Consider the following 6877-nt stretch of genomic DNA (forward strand, 5'->3'; position numbering starts at 1 on the left):
TTGCTTCATTTCTTAGAATGTTGTTTGTCACTGGGCCATTTTATCTCTGTAAAATAACTCGCTATTTTTAGCATGTACACAAGACATTTAGCAGGGTTTATCTGACACAGAAATGAATTAATTTACTGGAAAACCAAAACTTTGTGACATTGATTTAGAAATGTTATCAGTTCCTTGACCCAGACAGAATGAAGTCTACCGTTCTCTCATTTTTCTCTAGTCTATTTTTGTCTTTGGATGACATTGTTATCTCCTCTATCATTTGCTCAGCAGTCACTTTAACAATTGATCAGACCTTTCTACTCCACAAGGCTATTAGGCACCAGATATACTGTATGCACTCTGTATTGTGTGCTCTTGTAATTGCTTAGAAGAAAGTGTGTAGCTTATATTTCAACTGAATTTGTTGTATTACTTATGAATTTTCACACTACCGTATTTTCCGGACTATAAGGCACTTATATTCCTTGGAAATCCAAAGTGCGCCTTATAGTCCGGTGCGCCCTATATGAGGGCAGCGGACCCTACTTACATAGGTCCCCGCTACCGGAGACAGCAGATCTCCAGCGGGAACTGCAGACCACGCGGCACGAACAACTTCTGCCGCGTGGTCTGCAGTTCCCGCTGGAGATCTGCTGTCTCCGGTAGCGGGGACCTATGTAAGTATTCCATTCTCCACCTCCCCCTCACCTTCCCCGCTCACCTTCCCCGCGTTCCGCGTCTCTTCTCGGCGTCGCGTCCCGTCGGGTCTCCGCTCCGTCCCCGTACCTCCGCCACGCCCCCGACCCTGCGCCTTATAGTCCGATGCGCCTTATATATGGAATTATTACATATATAAGGCTCATCGGACTGTTGCGCCTTATATTCCGGTGCGCCTAATGGCCCGGAAAATACGGTACAATAAAGATAATACAGTACCTTGTGCTATTTTATTCAGTAACATAGACAACAAAAAGTGGATAAGTACAATAGATATGAAGAAAATTACAAGTTTATTTTATTAAAACATATCAAAAATTGTTATTTTATTTACTTAAATAGGCAAATATAGGGTAAAAAGCCCAAACAAGGAGAGCTGCAAAGCCATCAATAAAAATTCATAGTATCCTTTATTGAAATATCAATACATACAATTCATAGTTATATACCATATGATGGGAAAAGAAAAAAGGGGAAAACTAGGAGCCCCTGATGGAAATTGGGGCAACAATGAAGTACACAAGCACTCTCAGAATAACCCAGGAACCAAAATGAATAAATAACTTCTTAGACTTCAAAAATCTGGTCAATAATTAGTGAAAAATATATATGATGCAGACGGGAGAATGAGAAGAATTTTTTTCCATTAATCAATCATATGTGAAGTGAAGACCGGAGGTACCTTCCGACTCCAACAATTCACACAAACAAGAAGTACTTACCCGAAAGCATGGTGATAGGTACAGTGAGGAGTCCTGAAGGAGCCAATAAACTACACCCCAATTCGCCATTAGCTGATGCTTCGTCAGGAGATAAATACGCATATAGGGTAAATATGCAAATATTATAAGATATGATGTGCCTTAAAGTTGATCTTAAAAGGTGACTCCCGGGGCCAGCACTGGGTATACCTCGGCAAGTGCCGGGATCCAGTGCGGCTGGGGTGGCCCACACATATACGGCTATATGTAAGGTATTCTATGTCGGTGAGAGGGGCTTTATCTAATGAATCCATAAGGGTGAGGGTTGCTTTATATAAAATTCCCATGAAGGGGCTGTTTAGTATGATAAACTAGGGAATATTTTAGTTTCAGAATTTTAATGCTGCCACGTGAGCTCACTGCAATGGACTATTACAAGCTGGAGCCGGTCCTGCATGTATCATATTCAAACTTACCTAGGCAACTGTTTACTCTAAGTGCCTGATCAGAGAAATGCAGTTTGAGACCTTTCTTGTGAAATGTACAAAGTTCCATGCACTGAATGCAATCACATCCCACCTACCTCTGTCCTTGGATGATAACGCTATAATGCAATTAATATATATTAGATCTCTGCTTGAATCAGTAAATTAGATAAAACCATTGAACACCAATATGATAAAAGACTTCAGACAGGGGATGCACATAAGTAGGGATGTCATTACACAGAGTGTCAAACAAATATTTCATTATTTGCTAACAAATGGAAACCCTCTTTAATAAATGTACTTTTTAGATATCTATTTTTGTTACCATAGCAACTGTGTGGGTTTTCTAGATTCTTCTCTTAATCTAAAAAAAATACTTTTGTATCTTAAAGCAGATGTTCCTGTATAGATAAGGTGGATCAGATTTATAAAACATACATAGAGCTTGTCAACTGTATACTTTATGATGACATCTCAGTGTGCATCCTATGGTCTAACATAAAACTAGAGGGAAAACTACTACATTGTTTTGAAAAGAGTCTACAAGCTCACAATTCATTCAATAGGTAAAACTAAGATTGTGGAGGTTCTTTCATAAGCTTGGCAGATATACTTTTCCTGTTTCTTATCTATCTTTTAACAATCGGATACTTATTGCATTACTGCTGGTTTATGGTTCCTCAACACTGGAGCTGCCAGTCCGTTACTAAGACAGGTTAGGTTTTCAACAATGCAGATGATATATATGTAATTCACCCAAACACTTATAATAACTCAATGCTGTGCTGCTGAATAAATGTAGCCATTGCCAAAATGACGAGCACAACCATTTAGCCACACACTGCTGTGATTTACAGTTTGCCTTGCAGAATTAATTTCTATTGGAGAAGTTGGGTGTGTGTTATATGGCAAGCTGTGTGGTTTAACCTTGGAGCCTAGTATGAATGAAGGATCCAAGGAAGCAGCACTCCAATGAAGTATAAATGGTTTATTCAGCAACAGTGAGAAACATACAACATTTCAGTCCCTCCATGGAGCCATTTTCAAGTTAATACATTGGAGAATCATCAATGTGTCTGTGGCACAAAAATGGAGTAATTTACAACTGAAATGCTGCGCATCGTTTTTACCAAAGGTTTTAGAGCAATTATAGGCTGTTTCCACCACGTTCCATGACGGCCCCCACCTGAAATAATGGGGGGCCGTCATGGTCACTAGTGGAAACTGAATTACCGGTAAGTCTAATTCTATATTTCCACCACGTTCCATGACGGCCCGCCATTATTTCAGATGGGGGCCGTCATGGTCACTAGTGGAAACCGAATTACCGGTAAGTCTAATTCCATATTTTTCAACTCCTCTCAAAAGAGACATGTCCTCTCTAAAAGGGGTTGTGTTTGCCCAAGAAATAACCCGTCCACCAGGAAATTCTATATTGTGGAGCAGCAATCTAGACCAACTAATAAAACGAGCAAAGTAGAACTCGACAGACTTATACTATACAGATTAATCATCCAGCATCAGACACAATGATAAATCTGGCGCAGCAGGGAACTGTCTATTTCTACTCTGCACTGATCTAAAGACCATAAGACCATGGATGAGACTCAATGGGGCTCATTTACTAAGGGTTCCACGGCTGCACTTTCGTCGGGCTTCCCGACTATTTCCGTTTTGCGCCAAATTCCGCCGGGATTCACGCAACAGAAATCGGGGGCGTGGCCGACGGAAAACCTGACGGATTCGGAAAAAACGCAGAATTTAAAAAACTAAGTGTGTCCCAAAATCAAGCACTTACATGCACCGAGAAGAACCAGGTGAACTCCGGCAGACCTCGGCGCCGCAGCGACACCTGGTGGACATCGGGCGCACGACCTTAGTGAATCCCGGCAGAACCTCATTGGTGAACGCGCCGCTGGATCGTGACAGGACCGGTTAAGTAAATCTGCCCCAATATACTATTTCAGGATTGCTAATTTACTTCATGCAAAAATTATTAAGAAGATAATAAAAAAATAGCAATACAAAAATAAATTCATCAGTGCATAAGAGACCTTCCACAGATCATCCGAACTGCCAAGTGTCCTCATATCTGACAAAGAAACAAAATGTCATATATATAACATATATAAAAAGTCATTTGTAACAATAAAAGGAGAAATAACAATGTAACTACCCTGTAGTGTAGTCATAAGGGGAAGTCCTCTAGTAAAGACACCTACATTAAAATCAACATTAAGGCCATGGGGTTGAATTGTATTCATACGATGGATCCATTTAGCCTCACACTGTTTTAAATCCTCAACCCTAATAACCCTCCCCCCTTCTCCGGAGGAAGATTTTGTTAATGATACTAATGATACAGAATCTGAGCTGATTTATCATATGTCCACAATCATGAAAATGTCAGGGGACTGGTAATTCATTTTTCCTTATTTTTTTATAGTAGACCTGTGATGGTGAGACGACTACAGGATATAGACTCCGACTCCCCAAACATATAACTTAGGACAGGGAAAAATCCACACATAAATGACAAAATCAGACCAACAGAAAGTGTTCAATGTCATATTCATGTAATAAAAGGGTGTACAAACTTCTCACCTTTGATCTTGTATCCACAGTTATCACAACCTAGACATGGGTAATACCCACATTTTAGGGTAGAGGCTGGATTGGCCTTTACTGGAACCAAGATCACTTTTTACCAGTTTATCACACAAATCTTTTGTCCTTTTATATGAGAAGCAAGGTGGAGTTTGGAACTCTGGAACATCTTTGTAATGATTAGACAGCAATGTCCAATGTTTAGGTATGCTGTTAGCTATATATTTACTGTGTGTCCCATATGTCATAACAAAAGGGACTCTAGTTTTCTTATCAGTTTGGTCAAACTTATTGGTGAAAAAGTTATTTCAATCCTGATTCAATGCTCTCAATTTGTGTTTTTTTTATTAAAGCCTTAGGGCATCCTCTTTCGATCAATTTATCAGACATTTCATACAATCTTTTCATAATTTTTTCTGGATCGTCTATGATCATTCTAACTAGTAACATTAATTGTATTTCTTGGGTGTCCACAACAGATTATTCCGATTCGTTGGACCTAATGTACATAATCAGTTCTCAATTTAGCTGCCTCAATATAGACCCAGTTGTCTAAGAATTGAATTGCCTTTTGAGTATGTCATGTTGAATTTGATCATAATCCACTCTATTCATAAATTCAAACAAACGTAAAAATTCATCAATGCCACCTGTCTAAACATTGTAAATTTTTCACCACCACTTCAGGACTGAGATGAAGTTTGATGACACTGGGTAAGTAGAGGCCTACAGCATATATGTAGTGCGAGTGCTGCTATCAGGAACCTGCTAGTTTCTGCCATACCAGAGCCGGTGTTGTGTATCACACAAGTCACTGAATTGAACATAGTCTAGCTAGTCAGCTGTAAAATATGCTACGTAAGGAAGTCTAGACAATGAGTGTTGAGCTAACAATGTATTGGTACACCTCTGATGAACCACTTTTTTAACCCCTAGCGGGGAAACGCATCAGGTGTTAATGTGAACCTAATTTTGATAAGGTGTTGATGCAAATTAAGTATTGACACATATAAAGTGTCGACACGAAGTTCTATCTCAGGAAAGTAACAATTTGGGGATCAGTGTTTGCACTTTAGGTGTGGATACAAACCAAGTGTATTAACAGACATTGGGGCAGATTTATCAAGCTGTCTGAAAGTCAGAATTTTTCTAGTTGCCCAACCTTTAAAATATTCATGAGCACTGGTAAAATGAAAGCTGAGCTGTGATTGGTTTCCATGGGCTAGAAATAGAGATGAGCGAGCACTAAAATGCTCGGGTACTCGTTATTCGAGACAAACTTTTCCCGATGCTCGAGTGCTCGTCTCGAATAACGAGCCCCATTGAAGTCAATGGGAGACTCGAGCATTTTTCAAGGGGACCAAGGCTCTGCACAGGGAAGCTTGGCCAAACACCTGGGAACCTCAGAAAAGGATGGAAACACCACGGAAATGGACAGGAAACAGCAGGGGCAGCATGCATGGATGCCTCTGAGGCTGCTTAATCGCACCATTATGCCAAAATTATGGGCAACAGCATGGCCATGACAGAGTGACAGAATGAAGCTAGATAGCATGTAAAACATCCAATAATTGACCCTGACACTATAGGGGACGGCATGCAGAGGCAGCGGCAGCAGCGGCAGGCTAGAGAGTGGCATGGCGACATACCCTAAATGGACTCAGGCTTCAAACCAATGGGTGGCAGAGAGGAACCAAAGGAGGTGAGCAAGAAGCGCTCAAATAATATCGGTACATGATAAAAGTTTGCCAGTATATTTTGTGGATTACACAGCAGGGTGGCGACAAAGTTAACATGGAAGCCATGAAAACAATCCAAAATTCTGCCTGACACAGCTCGTTTGATAAGGGGACCATGTATGAAGGCAGTGAACTAGTAGTAGATTAAAGGTGCTGCAGTTAAAACTATGTTAGTTGGATCTTGGCATGGAGCTGGCGCTCCGCTGCCAGACGAGCTTTTGCCAATCCAAGCCCCTGTCTCTAGGCTACTCCCCAAACAGCACTTCTAAGAACCTTTTGTATAAGATCAAGTGTAGTAGCGTTCTTATAAGTTTGGGATATGGCGGGTGAGGGGAGTGTAAACAGATGCGCAAGAAGCGCATGATGCGCATGGAGCTGGCGCTCCGCTGCCAGACGAGCTTTCGCCAATCCAAGCCCCTGTCTCTAGGCTACTCCCCAAACAGCACTTCTAAGAACCTTTTGTATAAGATCAAGTGTAGTAGCGTTCTTATAAGTTTAGGATATGGCGGGTGAGGGGAATGTAAACAGATGCGCAAGAAGCGCTGAAATAATATTGGTAAATGATAAAAGTTTGCCAGTATATTTTGTGGATAACACAGCAGGGTGGCGACAAAGTTAACAACTTTGATGTGGAATCCATGAA

This window comes from Engystomops pustulosus, chromosome 4 (assembly GCF_040894005.1).
Source record: "Engystomops pustulosus chromosome 4, aEngPut4.maternal, whole genome shotgun sequence".
Classification (NCBI taxonomy): Eukaryota; Metazoa; Chordata; class Amphibia; order Anura; family Leptodactylidae; genus Engystomops; species Engystomops pustulosus.